This window comes from Heptranchias perlo, chromosome 4 (assembly GCF_035084215.1).
Source record: "Heptranchias perlo isolate sHepPer1 chromosome 4, sHepPer1.hap1, whole genome shotgun sequence".
In the NCBI taxonomy this organism is placed as follows: domain Eukaryota; kingdom Metazoa; phylum Chordata; class Chondrichthyes; order Hexanchiformes; family Hexanchidae; genus Heptranchias; species Heptranchias perlo.
In genome coordinates, this window is record NC_090328.1 from 21493180 (window position 1) to 21516077 (window position 22898).

The following is a 22898-nucleotide window of genomic DNA, read 5'->3' on the forward strand; positions in this document are numbered from 1 at the left end:
ATGGGCGGCCAGCACTCCCGCCTAAAACAGGCAGGAGCTGTATTAAAGTATTTAAATCGGGGTTCCATGCTAGCTGGACGAGCTGAACCAGCGGTCTTTACAGGGACGGCTGGCAATCGCTCCCATGAACCCCCTCAAAAAAAACGGTAGCACAAATTTCTGTACGGCCAGTATTAGCGAGCTGCTTGTTGAGCACTGGCAGCTCGCTGATCCCATTCAAATGAGGCCCGATTGCTTCTCCCACCGCCCGCCCAATGCACGGTCGATATGAAAATCGGCCCCAACAGCTAAATGGCTGCCCACACACAATTAATTACATTGCAAAAGCAGGCCAGCACAGCAGTGATGGGATCCCAACTAATAAATGTATGTCAAAACGCACGTAACGATTACTTCAGTTACTGCCACTGGCAGCCTCTATATTTTAACTGGCAGTGATTGACCCAGCGTCAAATGCTGACGCTGCAAATGTGGCCCGGTTTTGGAAGCAAAGGCTTGGATTTTCCTGTTGTTAATAAGTGAACCATCACTTTGAATGTGTTTCACTAGGTGCCTGCCAGAAGAAAGTCCAGCCCAGTATATATTTTTTTAAGTCATTGATGTTTTGTTTCTTGGGGTAAAGACTTCATTGCTGCCACTTCTGTTCCGATTTCTGATTCCCTCTTCCGTCATTTCTCACTCGTTCTGAATTTTCACACATGTGGCAGGCGTGAGTATAATAAGCTGGTTATCGATTTGCCTGATGTACACAAATCTGATCATTCCTGTTTTTAGTGACGCACAGGCACATTGCAATATAGACAGTGAGGATTTATATCCTCATGCAATATTATAGCGTGCCAGACGGTACTGGTTAAATAAATACATGTAACTGTATGAACAGTGAAAGCAGATCTGTGTACATCAAAATGAAAGCAATGTTTTGTCAAAAGAAGCATTCTATATGAATCAGTGCTGATCTTTAGTGCAGTGATTCATGCTGCACCATAGTCAATAAACGTACACACTGGACACATTCCACACAGAAAAGGGACTCTCCCAGGTAAACCAGGATTTTGGAAAGTATGAAGATCTTCATCCATTAAATAAAATGAGGCAGGTCGAGTTATGTGGTAATGAGAAGAAATAGTTTCTTACTGACTGACTGCAAATCATTTACTCACTTAAAGTTGTGAATTCCCGACCGCGATTGTGTTGCCATTTTGAGCCTGGCGCGAATGGCACCGTGGAATTGGAGGACGTGGTTGTGGCTGCGCTGTGCCAAGTTGGCCACATGTGGACTTCGACCGTTGGCAGCTTTCCTTCCCAGGCAAGGTTTCCCGCATTTATGAAGTCTATTGGACGAGCATTGAGATGGTCTGTACTTATAGGAACAATATAGGTATAATTAGCAGGTAGACGGACACCTGGGATCATTATGTACCATTGTAGCCACTGGTGTTAAAGTAGGTCGTCGAAGCTCATTTAAGGGAAAGGAAAGCAAAGGAGAGAAGTTTTTATTCAAAGTATTTCACCTTTTGACTCCACGAAATGTGGCATATCCAGGAATTTCTTCAACTCTTTTTAAAAAAAATAAAAAAATTTTAAGCATTATTATGGATGCCCTCAGATAAGGTCCCTCTCCCTCCTCGGATGTCATCAGTTATGGAGAATATACTGGAGCAGCTCCAGGGTAGACAGCACAGGATTCAACTTCAGACTAGCTTGAGCGTTGCTCCAGAGCCATTGAACCCAGGGAAACCAGGCCACTGGCTGAAAGAGCCAATTGCCCAGCATGCAGCGTGGTTTTCTGGCATCGGGCAGCTCTGGCTCTGCTCATAGGCTGGTTTGGAGTCCTGCATCTCACCTCCTACTGTTTGTAACGGAGCCCCTTTGGGATGCATGGGATGATCCCAATAATTGATGTCACCGGAGTGGCCTAGCAGGGAGGCGGACTCCACTTGAGGGTCTTCACGGTGGTGATAAAAATTGATCGAATTGCTGGTAAGGCTGTCACTTTAAACAAAAAGCATTTCCCCCACACTGTCCTTACAACACTTAAATTAATACTCAAACTGGCTTGAACTAGTCCTCACTTGCAGTGTATATGGTTACTCGTATTGTCAGGACTGTGGTTGGGATGTCGCAGAGACCCGTCCTCTTTGTCTCCGGAATTAGAGCTAGGCCATTTAGGATGAAATCAGGAAGCACATTTTTCACATAAAGGGTAGTGGAAACCTGGAACTCTCTTCCCCCAAAAGGCTGTGGATGCTGGGGGTCAATTAAAATTTTCAAGACTGAGATCAATAGATTTTTGTTAGGTTAGCATATCAGGGGATAGGGATCAAAGTTAGCTAAATGGAGTTGAGGTACAGATGATCTAAAAGATGGTGGAACAGGCTCGAGGGGCTCAATGGCCTACTCCTGCTCCTATTTTCCTAAGTGCAAAGCCCGAATCTTAGCCTTAGTGAGCTTGACCCATTTGTTTGGGATCTGTGCGGTGCCGAAAGGCAGGTTGGCATGGTAGGCCCTGGACTTCCAGCACAGCTGTCAGTGTATTTATGCAAGTGACCCCCAGCTTTATCTCTCCAACACTTGACCACCCCTGTGCTGTCAGGTTACCTGCCAGATATGGATCAGCCAAGATTTTCTCCAGTTGAGCATTGGGAAGATCAAAGTCATTGCTTTTTGTCTGCCAACAACTCTCTGCTCCCTTGTCACTGAGTCCATCCTCCTCCCTGGCTGCTCACACAGGCTGAACCAGATTAATACAGCCTTGGCATCCCATTTGAGCCAAATTTTCTTCACTTCCTCTTCTTTTCCAGCAGACATTAGATCCTTCCTGGTGCATGGATCCATGGGTGGCAGGCCCCCTCCAGTATTCCTTTTAAGTGGATATTTTTCATGTGAGCTTAGCTAGTGAGGGGATGAGTAGAGCAGGCATCCACACACAAGCTTTCTAGTAGGGATGCTGTAGAGCGACCAGGGACAAGAACTCTAGCCAGTTTTCCCTTCCCTAACTCAGAGGTACTGAGGTCAGTCATAATGCCTCTACTTGCATCGCAGCTGTGATCATTTAACACAGGCCTGGCATTGGACTTGGGATCTTCCTGATCTGTATGGCTCAGTTATTCACTGCCGAAACCAGCTAAACTGTCAAAGCAACTTATAGTTTTTGAAGTTATTTCCCTCCTTTGTGCCGTTTCTCCGGGAATTTCTGCCGATCGAAGTTATGGAAGAACCTCTGCAGAAATTCTACCCCAGTCACTGTAAAAGAAGGCCCAACACCACCACCTTCTCGGGGTACTCACTCATGGGCACTGAATGTGGCCTTGCCAGCATCACCCACATCCCGAGATCAAATTTAAAAAGTAATTTTTTGTTAGTGTGTGCCAGTAAATTAGCTGTGTAGAGTGGAACCACAGGAAGCATGGTTCAAGTGAGTGTTTATTTGGTTACTCTGTTAATGAGGGAGCTGTAGATGCACATGGTATGCCACATTAGTGAGAAAGCCATAAACAGTCTTCATTATTACCTATCAGAGGTTGTGAATATTAAAGAAAGAAAGACTTTTATTTATATAGCGTCTTTCACGACCAAAGCGCTTTACAGCCAGTGAGGTACTTTTGAAGTGTAGTCACTGTTATAATGTGGGAAAGTCTATATTTATCTTTGATTTGATTTTGGAGTTCAAGTCTGGGGTACACTGTACTGCAGAAGCTACAAATAAATGTTTAAGATTTCTGGTGAGTCTCCGTGTCTTTACTGAGAGCTACACTCCTGGACCATCACAACCTACAGAGTTTTTTGAGCAAGTACTAAAATTTAGCTAGGCTCGACGTGGACATGATGCTTGGAGATCTCATACATGGGATGAAGATTTAAAAGGGGGGAAAACAACTGAAGATGCAAAGCCACCTTGAAAAGATTCTATTAGTAATGTGTGAAATATGAACTTCGCCACTGATTTGTTACCTTGGCCTGCTGCTTGGGGCAGCTTAGGTGTACACTGTTCTTTCTCCCCCATGAGCTCCAGGGTGTCAGACAGACCTGAGCTGCCATTTATTTTTCTGCTGCCCTTTCTGACCCCATTTGACTGGCAGGCACCTGTTATCACAAATCATTTACTTTGTGTCAGTTTGATTTTGGAAGGCGCACAGCAAGGAACCGTCTTCACATTCCACAACCAGCCATGGATGTACAACTCCTGTCCCCAGTCCAAGCTCCATAACTTTTCACTTCAGTTAATATTGGACGTTTTAAAGAGACAAACCATATTAATTTTTATAGCCCTTCTCAAAAGTGACATTTACACAGGATCATCTTGCTCTCCTGTCAGCCTCCAGAATCAAATCAAAGATCAAGGTAACATGTTCTTTTTAGTGATGGATTAATCTCTTTATATATACAATATTTTGTTGAAACTTTGAAATTTTTTTTTTGTAAGATTTATTAGAACTGTGTGTCAGAGTGACCTCCCCATCTCAGCCGGGTGCATTGAAGAGGCACAGAATGCAAACAAGGCCATGCTTGCCAATTGGCTTAGCATCGAATTGTTTATCCTGAGTTGCAGTTCCATTTTGGTGTGTCCTTGATTTTCTGCTGTGGTGGTAAAGATTTTGGGTCTTACATATAAAGGAGTCGGTACTGACATGTGAGAGTTATGACAGGTAATACTTCCCACTTCACCTGACCCCTATTTTTTAAATCAGTTTTGAAATTTTGTGTAAGTGGATGCACTGAAATGATGTGGGTGCAGAGATCGCCTTGCAACGTCTTTGTTGAGAAGTCTGTGGCAGCCCTGTGTTTATGGCTGGCTTGCACAATTTTTTATTCTTTGTTATTGTCTCTTTGCCATGGAATTAAAACCTATAAATGCATAACAAAATTGTCTGATGTTCCTCTCTCTGCAATTTTTCTGGGGGTGATAACCTGTTTGAAATAAATGATGACGAGAGGAATTTCAAACAAGTGCATTAAGTGTCAGTGTGTTGTTATTCCTGCTGTGTAGTCTCAAGGCTCTGGCATCTCCTTTATCTTAACCCACATCCAGATTTTGGGCTGTCACACTTCACCCATGTGGGTGAGACATATAAGGAGGAATGGAAATTCTGTACCTGAGTACATATCTCCATCTCTTCCTGTTTTTCTGCCGGTCTTTCTCAGCAGGAGCAATTGATACCATGTCAATTAATTCCTTTGAAATAAAAAGAGATGGATTGAGTAGCTGGTTACAAATGAGATTGAAGATGCTAAGGGTAAGCATTGCCAGTAGACAATGAAGTATTCTACTGAACATAATCAACCTTTACTGGTGGGGACCATAGATGTGCCATGTGCAGAACTTGACTGATCAGAGTAGATTAATATGATTTGTATCATTGTAATGTTCTGGAGTTGGCACAATTACCGTTGTGAGTTGAGAAAAATCACACTTGAACTTTATCTTTATTGAGTTTTGTTTTTGACTTACTACCCAATCTGCTCAATCTCCTGAGGAAAGTGTGGCCTTCGAAAGAGCAAATTTATATACGGTCTGCGGAGGGAATAACCTTGATGGGCTAAATGGTCTCTCTTTCTCCTGATTGTTTTCCTCCCTCCCTTTCCCCTGGTCTGTATAGTCTGGTGCCACAACACACACTGGGGTAGATCTTGACTTTGTGCGAGAGTTTAAAACGGGTGATAGCAAGTCGACGGCCCGTTTTATATCTCTCCTGATTTTTACTTCCATTGAAGACTCACTATCACCTATTTTACACTATCGCACAAGACAAGATCTATCCTACTCTCTTGACCTACTGATTCACCAGCGCTTTAAAGTGCATTTTCATTCTCAGTCATATTTTAGGCTTTTGGAATGATTATATCAACTGATTAGATCAGATCAAAGCTCTGCAGTCCTGCCACATCCAGTCGTGAATGGTGGTGGACAATTAAACAACTAACGGGAGGAGGAGGCTCTGCAAACATCCCCATTCTCAATGATGGCGGAGTCCAGCACGTGAGTGCAAAAGACAAGGCTGAAGCGTTTGCAACCATCTTCAGCCAGAAGTGCCGAGTGGATGATCCATCTCAGCCTCCTCCCGATATCCCCACCATCACGGAAGCCAGTCTTCGGCCAATTCGATCCACTCCACGTGATATCAAGAAACGGCTGAGTGCACTGGATACAGCAAAGGCTATGGGCCCCGACAACATCCCAGCTGTAGTGCTGAAGACTTGTGCTCCAGAACTAGCTGCGCCTCTAGCCAAGCTGTTCCAGTACAGCTACAACGCTGGCATCTACCCGACAATGTGGAAAATTGCCCAGGTATGTCCTGTCCACAAAAAGCAGGACAAATCCAATCCGGCCAATTATCGCCCCATCAGTCTACTCTCAATCATCAGCAAAGTGATTGAAGGTGTCGTCGACAGTGCTATCAAGCGGCACTTACTCACCAATAACCTGCTCACCGATGCTCAGTTTGGGTTCCGCCAGGACCACTCGGCTCCAGACCTCATTACAGCCTTGGTCCAAACATGGACAAAAGAGCTGAATTCCAGAGGTGAGGTGAGAGTGACTGCCCTTGACATCAAGGCAACATTTGACCGAGTGTGGCACCAAGGAGCCCTAGTAAAATTGAAGTCAATGGGAATAAGGGGGAAAACTCTCCAGTGGCTGGAGTCATACTTAGCACAAAGGAAGATGGTAGTGGTTGTTGGAGGCCAATCATCTCAGCCCCAGGGCATTGCTGCAGGAGTTCCTCAGGGCAGTGTCCTAGGCCCAACCATCTTCAGCTGCTTCATCAATGACCTTCCCTCCATCATAAGGTCAGAAATGGGGATGTTCGCTGATGACTGCACAGTGTTCAGTTCCATTCGCAACTCCTCAGATAATGAAGCAGTCCGAGCCTGCATGCAGCAAGACCTGGACAACATCCAGGCTTGGGCTCATAAGTGGCAAGTAACATTCGCGCCAGATAAGTGCCAGGCAATGACCATCTCCAACAAGAGAGAGTCTAACCACCTCCCCTTGACATTCAACGGCATTACCATCGCCGAATCCCCCATCATCAACATCCTGGGGGTCACCATTGACCAGAAACTTAACTGGACCAGCCATATAAATACTGTGGCTACGAGAGCAGGTCAGAGGCTGGGTATTCTGCGGCGAGTGACTCACCTCCTGACTCCCCAAAGCCTTTCCACCATCTACAAGGCACAAGTCAGGAGTGTGATGGAATACTCTCCACTTGCCTGGATGAGTGCAGCTCCAACAACACTCAAGAAGCTCGACACCATCCAAGATAAAGCAGCCCGCTTGATTGGCACCCCATCCACCACCCGAAACATTCACTCCCTTCACCACCGGCGCACTGTGGCTGCAGTGTGCACCATCCACAGGATGCACTGCAGCAACTCGCCAAGGCTTCTTCGACAGCACCTCCCAAACCCGCGACCTCTACCACCTAGAAGGACAAGGGCAGCAGGCGCATGGGAACAACACCACCTGCACGTTCCCCTCCAAGTCACACACCATCCCGACTTGGAAATATATCGCCGTTCCTTCATTGTCGCTGGGTCAAAATCCTGGAACTCCCTTCCTAACAGCACTGTGGGAGAACCGTCACCACACGGACTGCAGCGGTTCAAGAAGGCGGCTCACCACCACCTTCTCGAGGGCAATTAGGGATGGGCAATAAATGCCGGCCTTGCCAGCGACGCCCACATCCCGTGAACGAATTAAAAAAAAACTATCTAAAGAAGCTGCCTGGAATAGATTTTCATTGAGCCACTTAGTTACACTGGAGATGTATTTTTGTACTTGCTAGAGGTTATCCCAATGGTTTATAAATTGATAGTGCACACTGATAACCATATGACATATGATAACCATATCTGGGGGAGCTCACTAGTTCAGCCTATAAATAAAAGAGCACATGGGGGTGACACGTAACAGATTTGCCTAGAGTGCAGCCATTCATTTAATGGTTCCTTTATGAGTTTCCCAATATGTGAGGTATGTTTTTAATTTAATTTTTAAAATTTATGCAAGTGACCAAGGCTGTATCATTTTTTACCTCATTTAAAGCAGCATGGATTTGTGTGGAAATATAACCGTTCTTTTTTGCCACTATAAACCGCCCAAATGTCTGAATCATCGCCAGAGGCAGCGAGACTTGATCCTCGCTCACAGGAAGGCCTTGGTAATATTTGCCTACTTGCTAATATAAACTGACTGCCAGATTCATCACTAGTCTTCTGTCCATCACTCTTGTCATTTCCCAACTCCCAGAAATATAGTATGATTATAGATGAATCAGAGCACTTCATATCCAAATGCTGGGCCCATTCGACAGCACCAGATCTTGGCATAAATGTGGTGTTAGCGAATTAGCCTTATTTTAGCACAGAACCAAGAGAATCACATGATGCAACCATCAGCCAATGTATGTGGCAGGGTTTTCACATCCTAAGCCACATCCTAAGAATGTGGGATCCTACTGAGGATTACTGCCCCCTCACTAACCCATCAAAGAGCTTGTGACATTCCAGTGATCTATGAAATGCTTTCAGACTTGATTGCACCATGGAATCAGATTATTTTGAACTTTTGCACTGTAGGGGTGCCCTGGAGGTAAGAGCTGCCTGAGTTTGAAACTATTGGTCACAAGCTAAAACAGTCGTGTATTCTTAGAGGTCCTGACAAAATTTAAAATACAGGGATGCATTGAAACACAGTTGAAGTTAATTAAATCAGAGCAGGGCTCGAACCTGGGACTTGTAAGTTACACATCAGGTGGTGGTTTTTTTTGTTAAATGAAAGCGTCCTAATCCCCCATCCTAGAATGATTTTGACATTTGTGCGATGGTGCAAGTGGGTGATAGCGAATAGGGAGCGCGTTTTACATCTCTCTCCATTTTTATTTCCATTGACTTCAATTCTCTAATACCCGTTTCACACCATCGCACAGAGTCAAAATCTGTCCCTTTGTTTTCACAGACTCCACTGTCTGATGGTTCTCCCTGCACAATGCTCTGCTAAACATTAATAACATGTTTTGGGACTCTGAGTAAGAACAAAATACAAATTAATAGTCTCTTTATAAAACCCATAGCGCTGTGCTGTGACACTTGTTCCCAAACTGTCAATCACAATTTGCAGATGTAAAGTGCAGCTCTACCCTCCTCTGCATGTGCCCACAGCGATTACCATATTAGCACAGCTGAGGAATCAAGTTCAGATGCCTGTACACTCTTCTTTGTGAATGATTAACCCTCAGTCCACTCATTTACCTTACAGCATAGTAGACAGCCAAGGCATAACTTTGTTGCAATGTTTAGAAGTGCATATTGCACAGACAGGCCTTTTCCTAGCAACTATGTAAAGCAGGAAAAGGTGTGCTGTACATTGAAGAGGGTAGAAATTGGACCTTGTTGCGCCTGTTTTATGGGCGCGAAACGGGCGCGACAAGGGCCAATTTTGGGGTGGAGATGCCGGTGATGGACTGGGGTTGACAATTGTAAACAATTTTACAACACCAAGTTATAGTCCAACAATTTTTATTTGAAATCTACAAGCCTTCGGAGGCTTCCTCCTTCGAAATCTACAAGCTTTCGGAGGCTTCCTCCTTCGACATTTACCTGACGAAGGAGGAAGCCTCCGAAAGCTTGTAGATTTCAAATAAAAATTGTTGGACTATAACTTGGTGTTGTAAAATTGTTTACAATTTTGGGGAGCAATTTTCCACACCCGATCGACACCAGGGATATGGGCGCCAATAATTTGGCATAGATGGCTGCACAGGTGCTGGTGGTACGTACTTGAAAGAAGTGGGAACTTGCGGTATGCTCCTTCCATATGTAAACAAGGGGCCTAACAGCTATTTCAGGACCCCTGGACCAAATTGGTGAGCGATGAGCGGAGCAGGCTCCAGGCCTTCTCCGCTCAGGATTCTTCAGCGGTTTCAGCGACCGCCACCGGAAAGTAATTTTAAAAAAAACGTTCCTGTGGAACCAGGAGGAGCAGGAGGGCTGCTGTCAACTCACTGACGCCCATTTTTCCGGTGTAAAATTGGTGTAAAGCCGTTGAATTTTGCGGCGCGATCTGCCACGCCCGAACTACGCCTCAAAAAAATAACTCAGGCCTACTGCCGGTACATTTGAGGCTTGGTCCCGGGATCGCCTGCATCCTGCCCCAGACCCCAACTACAGGCTGGCTCACCGTAGGAACTGGCTAATTTCCTACCCTCCCTAACTGACGAGCTGCAACGAAACACCTGCCGCCGGTGAGCAGCAGGTACCAAATGTTTGGCAGCCGCAACTTGCCGTGTGGCATTTAAATGAGGCCTAAATCCAAATTTGACTTAGGCCTCAGGTCAGCACGTGGAGCCATCGCTCCGCTAATTTTACGCCCATTTTGGATGCAATTCAAATTTCACGGCATACGTGTGGGGAATTGCAGGCATGAATTGTGGCACAAAAATGGAGGGTCAGTTCCTCCATGATAATTTGACATGTGCTTCCGATCATTCAGAGTAACTGTTTGAGAATAAGAAAGAGGAATCTGAAGCTGAAACAAATGCTGAGAAATTTGACTTGCACCCAAAACAGGCGTAAAATCGGCGGAACAATGACTCCATGGGCCGGTCTGTGCCGGCCTGAGGCCCGAGCCAAATTCTGCTCCAGGCCTCGTTTAAAATGCTGCCGGTGAGCAGCGGGTGTCAAACGGGTGCCTTACTGCAGCTCTCTGGCCGGGGAGGGCGGTAAATTGGCCCGCTCCTATACTGAACCAGCCGGCAGGTCAGCTCACGAGTGGGGAGATGAGCGGGGGAGCTGTGGGTGGGAAGGCGGAGATGGGGGGGCAGCTCAAACAGTCTGGGAGCACTCCTGCTTCTCCTGGGCCCACAAAAATAGAAACTGAAAATTTGCTGGGCCCTTTTCGAGTGGCCTCCAGCGAGGATTAAGGATCCTTTAAGTTTCAGTAGTTAGGCCGCTCAACGTCTGGTACAACTAGGCAGGGCATGTGCGGCCCAAGCACCTGGGGTCTTACAACCGGCGTAGGACCAGGATTTACGTATTTAAGGAGTCTAACGCCCGTTTCAGGCAGGAGGCCTGGACGACTATAAATCAGCTGCACCAATATGGTGTCTGGCGCAATTCTGTCATCGTTCAGGAACGGCAGATTGTGCCACGAAATTTGGAGGTTTTACGCCAATTTCTTCCTCTTATAGTTACTGATCTGCACCATATGGAGGTGAAAAGGCTAATGGAGGCAGGGAAAATTGGAAGTCTACTCCTTTTGTAGGCTGCACACCTTCAAATCTCCGGATGAGAAATCAGATGAAATTGTGTTACATCGGTAAAAATAGTGATTTATTTCTTCTCATTCACCTGCTGGTTAGTGCAAAGCATTATGGACCATTTTTACAGAGGAACAAATCGATCTCTGTTCAACTGCTGTTTCCTTTTCTTACCTTTAATGAAAATTCCAAACATTTACAGAAGCTTTTTGGTACATGTTTATTTTTAAACAAAAGCTGTTTCATTTTATTGAGCTGACAAGAAATGTCGTAAAAAAAAATGACTGCTGTTTTATTTTCTGGAAAGGCCGCAGGGTTTGACCCGATCGACCAAAGTAACTCTAATAATTAATTACAATGTTGAGCATATTGCCCAACTGTTGGCATTGAGAGGGCCTTTTACGTATATAGATTGCATTCTCTAAATTCCATACTAATGAGATGACATGGCCCTTGGATTTGGCTGAGCGGCATTTTGGCACTTAGCCACGCTCAGTTCACCATCTCAGTGGACTGCGTTTGTGGTTAACCATTAGTGTGATCTGTCTTGTCAGTGCTTTGGTGCTTACCCATCTGTGTAGGTCCAAGTGTTCTCCAAAGTCTCAGACTCTTTAGTCATGTGTGAATGTAACTAATTCAGCCTTGTGTGGATCGCTGTACCACAGAGTCGGCCGAATAACCCAGCATGCAACGCAAAATCCAATTTGCAAAACATTTTTAGTGTGCCACAGCATATTTGTTTTATTGCATAAACCAGCATATGTATACAGTCCGCTCCTGTTAATGTAGAGTTGCTTAATTCCTATTCTGATAATTCAGCTCTTTTAAGGATTACATTTCCATTTGGCATTGTTATTTGTGATGCTTAATTCAAATTATTGGATAATTCAAACTTTTAGCACAAAACGTGCCTTCAAATTATCAGGAGTAGACTATTTTATAACTGTGACACTTTTAAGTTGGTGCCCAATTGGTCGTTTAGCTAATCTGTGGAGATCCTCTCCTTCCTATACACTACGGATACAGAATATACATTCCATATGTTTTTTACCCAATCATTGACGCAGCTTCACAGACAGGGAAAATTTAGTAGTATGTGATGATCACTATGAACTTTTCTGGGATTGCAGCTCAGCAGACAAAACTCAGCACATATTTTAGTTTGATGATGTTGTAACCGCAGTTCAGTGTGAGCTATGTAGACTGTAGCTCACATCATCCCCTTTGGAATATGATAGCAAGGGGTCAGACTGAATGGTATATGGATCTGTAATCTCAGTAGAGCTGTAGTAATTTCAAGTACATATTCTCATTCATTTACATTTTCTCCCTGTTTCTCTGCTGGCCCCATACTGGGTTGTGGTCTCACAGGGGACAAGGTGCACAGCAGAATCTTGCCCTCATGGTCGTTCTTGATGTGTGGGCACCAACATTGAATGTCAGCAGGCTATTTAACCGGAGACTACCCTGATGCTGTCCCCACAAAACACATCAAATACCACTTTCTAGCAGGATAGGGATCTGCAGTGAGTACCCAGGCTGATTTTTCTCCTTCCTAGGTCAGGATATTAAAGATGAATTGTAGAGCGAGAATTCTCCTGAATCTGCGCATGTTCCAAACATAGAAGCAAAGTGCAACAGAAGTAATGGACAACACATATGCTGAAACACTGGCAGCGTTGTTTTCACACAAAACTGTCAACCATGTTCCTCAGAAGACCGAGTGTTAATCATCATAAGTTACTCTGTTTAAATCCGAGGTGCTTTATGAATATATTGGGTTATATGATAGACTGCAAAGCTGCTTATGACCACAGATTTGTGTGAAACCAGACTGGATTTACTGGTGCTGATGCATGTCATCAGCAAACTAGGGCACAGTAACATTCAGCTTATGTCAGGAATTTGCTTGCACAAGGTCAGGTTTGAAAATACTAGAGACTGACTCAATGGCCTGAATTCTGTTTAAAAACAGAACATTCGTAATTAATTAAATGGTCTTTTTATTCCACCTTGTTAACTTGAAAGATTTTGATGCAAGGACCCACAGCCCCTTCAATAGCTTTGCCCATGTTTTATTTTGTGGGGTTCCCTCCTTTCCATCCCCCGCCCCCCCACTATGCTCCTGACTATTATATGAATAAAGTTCCACAGGGTTCTGGTTGGTCTTTTTTTGCCATTCTTCACACGTGAACATGGACAGTGAGCATTGGCAAGGTATCCAACTACGATGGCATCATTGCCAAGCCCGATCTTGTCCTGACCAGACGTCCACAGCAAGGTTCCCTCTAACTTTTTTCGGCCATGTGCGGAACGAATTTGGGTTTGTGCACCGATATAAAGGCTGTGTGCGCCACCGTATAAACATCACAACTTTAAATAGAACATCTTTTTAGAAAACATTATTCAGGGTAAATAACAAACAGAACAAATGTACAAAATAATGGATAATTGTAACAATTTAATGTTATATTGGCTGATAAATTTATATAATTTATCAAATGGGTTTCTTAAGTTGCACTAGGATTGAGCAGGCCAGTGTCATATTTTATTAAAAATTATCTGATGGGAATGATTCCAATCAGCTATTTGTTGAATCAGTCAGAGCGAATTTGGGGATAAGGAACAGTTTAATTAAAGCTCTCCTCTCCCCCTCCCCCTCCTCCCCTTCACCCCCGCCCTCTTCTCCCCCTCCCTCCCCTCTCCTCCCCCCACCCCTCCTCCATTGAATCCTCAGTAGGGTTTAACAAATTATTGCATTCCAATTGTACATCTTGTAGGTCTCATTAGTTTTGGCTGCCTCTATGTATGGGCCCCTCATCTCTGATCGGGCGGAGGAGCCCGGCCTCTGATCGGGCGGAGGCGCCCGGCCTCTGATCGGGCGGAGGCGCCCGGCCTCTGATCGGGCGGAGGCGCCCGGCCTCTGATCGGGCGGAGGCGCCCGGCCTCTGATCGGGCGGAGGCGCCCGGCCTCTGATCGGGCGGAGGCGCCCGGCCTCTGATCGGGCGGAGGCGCCCGGCCTCTGATCGGGCGGAGGCGCCCGGCCTCTGATCGGGCGGAGGCGCCCGGCCTCTGATCGGGCGGAGGCGCCCGGCCTCTGATCGGGCGGAGGCGCCCGGCCTCTGATCGGGCGGAGGCGCCCGGCCTCTGATCGGGCGGAGGCGCCCGGCCTCTGATCGGGCGGAGGCGCCCGGCCTCTCATTGGGTGGATAGGTCCGGTCTGTGATTGGCCGCTGACAAACACATTGGTTTCGATTTTACTTCCTGGTTTCCACGCAGCCAATCAGCTGCTCGCTGACTGCATTTCCTAGCAACATGGTAAACAATGCGGTGGCTGGCACCGGAGCCGCGGAATAGTCTTCGAATCTTACAGCACAGGAGGAGGCCATTCAGCCCACTGTGCCTGTGTCGGCTCTTTGAATGAGCTTTCCAATTAGTCCCATTCCACTGCTCTTTCCCCATAGCCCTGCAATTTTTTCCACTTCAAGTATTTATCCAATTCCCTTTTGAAAGCTATTACTGAATCTGCTTCCACCACCCTTTCAGGCAGTGCATTCCAGATCATAACAATTCGCTGCGTAAAGTGTTTTCTCCTCATGACGCCTCTATTCCTTTTGCCAATCACCTTAATCCTGTGTCCTCTGGTTACTGACCCTTCTGTCACTGGAAACAGTTTGTCCTAATAAAAAGAGGGTGGTAGGGCTGGAGGAGGTTACAGCCATAGACAGGGTTTGGAGGGATTTGACGAGAGGATGAAAATTTTAAAGGCAGAAGCCACCAAAATAGACAGCCGTCTCCCCCAGTACAGAATGTGACTCAAGACTAACAGGAAGGATGTTACTTTAACTACTAAAGGGGCACAAAAGGTGAGACATTGTCCCTCTAAATATCACAAATCGATGCATAATGAGGGGGAAATTAATCTCTGAACCTTTAACTAACAGCGACATGGAAAGAGGGAAATGAATGACCTTTAAACACCTGGTCCACTTGGCACTAAAGTGTCTGAAACTCATAATAGGAACTCCAGGAAAACAAAACACTGACAAATGTTAAACTGTTTTCTTGACAAAAGAAATCTCGATTTATCTTTTAAAAGATAAATTGTTTAACAGGGGTTCACACGAACTCACGTGACTTGCCGACTCAGGTTCCACCCCTCAAGCACCGCGATTGGTGCAGAACACGCTGCTCCCTTGGCCCTCTGACCAGAGCTCTCCTCCTATTGGTTTCCAGGGCAATAAATCATCACTCGCCAACATTACGCTGCCGGATGAAGTTGAGGGGCTCAGGAAGAAGAAAATGAGACCTTGAATCCGCCGCCTCCCAGGGCCGGAGCCACGAGATCGGACACTCGGACCTCCGGAACCCTCGGACGCTCCCTGGCTCCAGAGGCAGAGCAGCCCGCCTGGGGTTGGAGCACTGGGAACCCGGGGAGGCAGAGCTGGAGAAGGGCCTGGGGACTGGTCAGTGTGAGAGAGGGGCCGAGAGCACTGGTTTGGTGTGCGGACAGAGTGTTTAAGTGCGCGGCCCACAACAGACTGCTGCGCGGTCGCAGCTTTGAGGGAACGATGGTCCACAGGTGCATTTTCCTGCACCCAGCATTGTATAACAATCAGGAGCTGGGCTGCTGGTTCATTTTTTTCTCCTTGCCCTAACCCAGGGATGCTGAGGGCAATTATAGTGCCTCGATTGCCACTCTGGCTGAGATCAGCTAACTCAGTACCGAGTAGCAAAGCAGATTTTTGAAACTGGTTCAGTTCAGAATCCCGTGTAATTACAGTTCTGTAGAAAGTGGTTTTAATCTCCAACATGGCTGAAAATCTTCTTGCGTGCTGACCGTGAAGCCAAGAGTAATTTTCTAATGACAGTGTTATTTGGTAACGAACATGCCTGAGGATCTTTTGTTGTCAGAAATGGTGAGCTACTCGTAGATGAGAAAATTAGGACTTGTCTAAATTCTCAGGCTTCCCCTCTCCCTGCCCAATTTTTCTCTCCCAGATTCACTGATCCTTGATAGTTCCTTGGGTGTCTTTAGCTTCCAGTACCTCAATCAGGTGGTCCTTCACGTGTAAGCCGAGAGAGTGAGGATTGCTCTATTTAATCAGGGAGGGCATCACAGCAGTTTCTGTCCTTATCCAACAACTATAAAAATGTACTTTTCAGCAGGAATTGCAAAATAGCGATGAGTGGGACACCTGGATGACTGTTCTTTTGTCTCCCTAACCTGGGGAACTGAGGCCAACTGTAGTGTCCTATCGTGCTGACTGAGATCAGCTAACTCAATGTCGACCAAGACTTGGACCTTGAACTCTCCTAGTTTGCATTGGTCAGTGCCACAATGGGTACTGAGCCATTGGGGGGTGGGGGGAGGTGGCAGGGAGGGTTCAAATTGTTTCTATCCTGTGTCTGGCAGCTTGATTGTATGAATATAAGGATGTGATTTTGAATGTCAAAGGTTTCAAATTTGAATTTTCTCTCAAATGTCATATGTACTTCAATTACAGAGCACTTTCTAAACTTGGATAAAGTGCCAGGGAGAACAGGATATGTTTATTGATATTTAAAGTAGAGCTGTTGGAATTAAAACCCCTTTTTAGCATTGCAGGTACCTCAGAGGCATGCTGAGGATAATGACAATTTAAGGGCATATGACAGTAGTTTTATATTGCCAATTACCTGATCTCACCTGGGACTATAGTGGGGTCACTTGGCCTGAGCAGCACCAGGCAAAGGAGGGGAAAACCTGACCAGATTTTACACATCATCACTATCCAGTGACCCTTGTTGGAAGTGTGTGTGTGTGTGTATGTGTGTCAGTGTTGTCATTTGATGTATAGGATCATATGTATATGGTTTTTTTCATTCGTTCACGGGATGTGGGCGTCGCTGGCGAGGCCAGCATTTATTGCCCATCCCTAATTGCCCTTGAGAAGGTGGTGGTGAGCCGCCTTCTTGAACCGCTGCAGTCCATGTGGTGAAGGTTCTCCCACAGTTCTGTTAGGTAGGGAGTTCCAGGATTTTGACCCAGCGACGATGAAGGAACGGTGATATATTTCCGAGTCGGGATGGTGTGTGACTTGGAGGGGAACGTGTAGGTGGTGTTGTTCCCATGTGCCTGCTGCTCTTGTCCATCTAGATGGTAGAGGTCGCGGGTTTGGGAGGTGCTGTCGAAGAAGCCTTGGCGAGTTGCTGCAGTGCATCCTGTGGATGATACACACTGCAGCCACAGTGCGCCGGTGGTGAAGGGAGTGAATGTTTAGGGTGGTGGATGGGGTGCCAATCAAGCGGGCTGCTTTATCTTAGATGGTGTTGAGCTTCTTGAGTGTTGTTGGAACTGCACTCATCCAGGCAAGTGGAGAGTATTCCATCACACTCCTGACTTGTGCCTTGTAGATGGTGGAAAGGCTTTGGGGAGTCAGGAGGTGAGTCACTCGCCGCAGAATACCCAGCCTCTGACCTGCTCTTGTAGTATTTATGTGGCTGGTCCAGTTAAGTTTCTGGTCAATGGTGACCCCCAGGATGTTGATGGTGGGGGATTCGGTGATGGTAATGCCGTTGAATGTCATGGGGAGGTGGTTAGACTCTCTCTTGTTGGAGATGGCCATTGCCTGGCACTTGTATGTGTACATCTGTCTGTGTTTTCATTGGCTGAGGATAGGATCCTGCTTGGCTGTGATGCTCCTGTGGTTAAATAGTCTGCTAACATTCACTGTACAGACCCACACATTAAAGAATGATCATTAGCACATGGAGTCATAGCCCAACATGAGTTCGAAGGGAGAGAAGAGATGATCGAAGGATGGCAGATAAAAAAATGCTACAAGTTACATAATTAATCATATTTGATAAATTCTTAAACTCTAAAGTTCCATAGCCAGTTTGTGGAGTAATATAAGATGACTGCGCTCGTTTTTACAGTGAAGAAAGTCGGTTTTTAAAATTCTGACCCCTACAATTTGATGAGCCCATTTAGGTTGTATAATTGTTTTGAACACTGTAAAGGCTGGTGTATAAGTTGCACCCTCATGCTTTGCATTGTGTTCCCTGCGTGTATGGTAGTTGTGACTTCCATTCCTGGCTGGTTATACAACTGTAACACAGGGGAGCAGGGATTGGGAATGGGCGAAAGAGTACTGTACCTGGTCTGGCCACGCTGGCCGAGCAGGCGCGGGACATCCCGTCCAGCTGGACCGTTGCCACCCCCCCCCCCCCCCCCCCCCCCCCCCCACCTGTCCTAGGTGGAGAAGTTCCTGAGGAGGAGCCCCTTCGACCACAAGGCCGCCAGACAGTGGTCAACACGAAACGTTCTAAGAGACCTGCAAGGAACGGAGAGGGTGGACTCGATCGGTTTCTTCCCCGACCAGACGGTCGATGCCATTTGGTAGAATGTCTCGTCACCGGAACTGACCAACAGGCACCAGGATGTAGCCTGGATGGTGGTGAGAAGGGCCCTCCCAGTGCAGTCCTTCCAACACGCACGGAATCTCAGCGCCACCACGTGCTGCCTTCGAGGCTGTGGCGGGGAGGAGGCCATCGTCCACCTCCTGATGGACTGCCCCTTCGCACAGAAGGTGTGGAGAGAGATGCGTTGGTTCATCCCAAACAGTTCGGTTACACAGGACGTTGTGTTCTAGGGGCTGTTCACCGGGACGCACACCGAGACAGACATCAACTGCGGCTGGAAGACCATCAGCTCGGTGAAGGAGACCCTTTGGTCTGCCCGAAACCGGCTGGTCTTCCAGCTGAAGGAGCTGTCCACGACCGAGTGTTGCCGACTGACGCACTCAAAGGTCAAGAAGTATGTGCTGAGGGACGCACTGAAGCAAGGTGCGGCCTACAGAAAGGCTGTGTGGGGAAAGGCCATCGTGTAAGGTACCCCACCTTGTATTGAACAGGATGTATTGGAAAATATGTAGTGTTTTAAAATTGTAACAATAAGATCATAGTGTATGCAATCGGTACTGTATTGCTTTGAACTTCTGAGCTGCATTTTGTGCCCTTTATTTGAACAGTGTGTATCTTTAAATTTTATGGAATAAAGTATATTTTGAAATTAGAAACAAGTACCTGATTTTCTGGTGTGCTAGCAACCTTGGTCCTGATGCACAGTCTGTGACAGTTCTGGTATGAGGTCAACTAGTTAACCCTCATTAAAAATCCGTAGACTTATAATAATTGTGACAGCTAGAACTGATTTATGAACTCTCCTGTCACTTCGCATAGTACTTGTCCATTTTCTTTCTTCTGGAGCGTACAGGACAGATTTTTGTCTGACAGGGTAATAGATACGTACGTACCTGTCGGAACTATGTGTTGACTTAAGGCAGCTTGTTAGAAAGTATGTCAAGCAGCAGACGTGGCCCATTGAAAAAGCTCATCAATCAGCTGTTTATCCTGATAGATAAGAACTATGGAGCAAGTCTAGATATTCACAAGACCCAAGGTCCTGACTCCTGCTTTGAAGTACTCTTAGTGCTGTCTGTAGGAATGGAGTGATATCAGTATCTGATATCAGCCTCAAGCTCATGGTACCCGAGGGTCACTTTCAAACTTTCTCCTCATCTAATTACATTGTCAGAAACTTGGCATGATGGTGCAGCAGATGCAACCCTGTCAGTTCTAAAAGTGCATCTGTTCTTGATGTAAACTAGCAACATTTGTGTCAGCTTCTTCATTTAAAGGAGCACCACTTCCATCAAAAAAAAATTTTGCATATATTTTCTTCATTTGCCTCTTCTGCTTCACGATTGGCGGCCTTTCCTTCAGCTACCTTGTCTATGCCCTCTGGGACTTCTTCCCTCAGAATCTCTGCTTTGGCATCTCCTTCCCTGCTTTCAAAAACCTCCCCTGACCTTCCTCTTTGACCATGCATGTGGACCCTCATGACTGCCTTAATTCACCTCCACCCCCTCACCAGAGTGTCCACTCGCTAGCCAGTGCCATCCCTTTGTATGCAATGAGTGCTATAGAAATGTACGTTAATTATAAACAAGTGGTGCAGTGGCATGATTTGCACAAAACTGTATCATGTTTCAATTGTGTGATGCCCCAGTGATGAAAATGAGGCACGTCTCTCGTCTGGCTTTTAAAATCATAGAATTTTACAGTGCAGAAAGAGGCCATTTGGCCCACCACACCTGTGCAAGCTCTTTGAAAGAGCTGTCCACTTGCCCTTCTCGTTTCCCATACCCTTTTAAAAGTATATTTTTCAAACATACATGCACTTCCCTTTTAAAAGCCATTATGGATTCTGGTTCTACCAATGTTTCGAATAGCACATTCCATGTCTTCTCTAACACTAAAGAACAGAGAAAGAACTTGCATTTATATAGCACCTTTCATAACCGTAGGATGTCCCAAAGCGCTTTAGAAGCACTCAAGTACTTTTGAAGTGTAGTCACTGTTGTAATGTAACAAAAATAGAATTATGAAATATTTTTTGATGTTGCGGTTCAGGGTGTTTGACCATTTTACTGAGGAAGATCTGGGTATGATTTATATTGATGTTACTTTTAAGTTAAAGTGAGCTCACAAAGGTTTAAAATCTACCTTGCAGTCAAGAGCTAGGATTTGGGGGGGGGAGGGGTGTGTGGCAAGATGTATATTCATGCCAAGCCAGACAGACCAGTCAGTGGAATGCAGCCTGTTTTATGATCGAACAATGAGGGTCGTTATGTCTTTCCTATAAACCATCCAAGCTCATCATGTTGTGTTATCCCTATTCATTTTGAAAACAGCAGGAATTAGTTGCTAGATGCCTTTACCCCGGGGGCGGGGGGCGGGGGGGGGGGGTGGCGATTGCCAATTTAATTGGCAGCCCTGCAGGCCAATCTCTTGTAAGAAGTCGCACAACACCAGGTTATAGTCCAACAGCTTTATTTGAAATCACAAGCTTTCGGAGCTTTGCTCCTTCGTCAGGTGAAGTGAAGAGTCTGACGAGGAGGGACGACAGGAGCGAAGTGGTCAGCCGTCCCACCGAAAGCGGCAAAATACCCAAGGTGACCCCGATGCGATCGGCAGCCCCCATCTCCAGAACACTGGGAGCGACAACGCCTCCAGTGCCCTCCAGCTCCGGGAAGCCGGCAGCATCGTAGTGCCCAGCGCACACCAGCTCCGGGACACCGGGAGCAGCACCGCAGAGAGCGAAGACCAGCTCCGGGAAACCGGGAGAAGCGACAACGAGGAGCCCCAACCGATCGAGGATCGCACGCACTCTTCACCCGACACCAGGCCGCCGATGTCACCCCGGCGGAACGACGACCCCCTCTCTGAGGCAGAACAGAACTCGTACCTCAGCTCAGGGATCATGGAACACTTTACACAGATCACCTATATGCAGAAACACGGCCAAGAGCTGGAAACAGCAAACGGACTGACGGGTGAGACTTTAAACAGTTGTTAAAATGGGTCTGAAAGTCGCATCCATTAACGTGCGTAGCGTTAAAAGCACTACGCGATGTGTGTCGACCTTGGACTACCTGGCCAAGGTCAAGAGCGACCTGCTGTTCTTACAGGAGTGCGGCCTGCCGCATCTCAGCAATTACAGGCAATGGTCGCAGCGCTGGGCCCACGGGCCGTCTATCTGGTCGGGAGGCAACGATAACCGTGCCTCCGGCCTGGGGATTCTGCTGCGGGGGGGCAACTTCACCATCACCGAAGTAAAGGAGGTGGTGGGGGGCCGTCTCCTCGTAGCAGACGTAATGTACAAAAACGCTCCGCTCCGGCTGATCAACGTGTATGCCCCGGCTCTGAAGGACGAGCGGCTGGCCGTCTTCCAGCAGCTCCCACTGCTGCTGGCGACGTCCAAGCCGGTCATTCTCGGCGGTGACTTCAACTGCATCATCGATGCGGCTGGACGATCCGGCAGAGCCGACAGCAAACTGGACGCCACGTCCAAACTCCTGATGGAAGCGGTGAAAGACGCCAAGCTGTGCGACGTCTTCAGCAACCCTGCAGACGGAGCGGCGCGTCAATACACCTGGTCCAGACCAGACGGGTCCGTCCGTTCCAGGATAGACTTCCTGTTTGTATCCCCGAAGCTCAAGGTCAGATCCACCAAGGTCACACCGGTGTTCTTCTCTGACCACTGCCTCCTCCTGGCCGACTGTCACCTACAGGACGATCAGAGAGTGGGCAGGGGGACATGGAAGCTGAACGTGAAACTGTTGACCCCGGGAAACATTGAGGAACTGACGAGGGATTACAAAGGTTGGAGAACCGTAAAGCCCCTCTTTGATTCCCCAGTGCACTGGTGGGAAGCCATCAAGGCGAACATCAAGAGGTTCTTCATCCTCAAAGGTGTTCAGAAGGCGAGAGAGAGGCAGAGGGAAACGTCCCGACTCCAGAAAAGCATGCAGAATCTTCTCCTGCTGCAGTCGATGGGGATCGATGTCGGGGAGGAACTCAGAGAGGTGAAGGACCAGCAAGCCTCGCTCTTTGCCTCCGAGGCCTCCAAGATCATCTTCCGGTCCAGAGTCCGCTCCGTGGAGCAGGACGAGACTTGCTCGCGCTTCTTCTTCCAAAAGGTGCACAGAGAGAGCTCTGTGATCAGCAGCCTGAAGGAAGAGAACGGCTCGGTCACGTCCTCGCAGCCCGACATACTGAGGATCTGCAAATCCTTTTATGCCGGACTG

At 46.9% G+C, this 22898-nt stretch overlaps 1 protein-coding gene and 1 long non-coding RNA gene across 3 annotated transcripts in view; one reads left to right on the plus strand and one right to left on the minus strand.

Moving 5' to 3' along the window:
- The window catches only part of LOC137320758 (protein WWC2-like), a 215038-nt gene that overhangs the window by 18261 nt on the left and 173879 nt on the right, over positions 1–22898 (plus strand). The gene's annotated exons all lie outside the window — the stretch shown is intronic.
- Positions 1–22898, minus strand: part of LOC137320760 (uncharacterized) — a 31483-nt gene that overhangs the window by 5119 nt on the left and 3466 nt on the right. Inside the window, exon 2 of the long non-coding RNA XR_010962644.1 lies at positions 1164–1358. This is a non-coding gene — a long non-coding RNA (uncharacterized lncRNA). The remainder of the gene's footprint in view (positions 1–1163; positions 1359–22898) is intronic.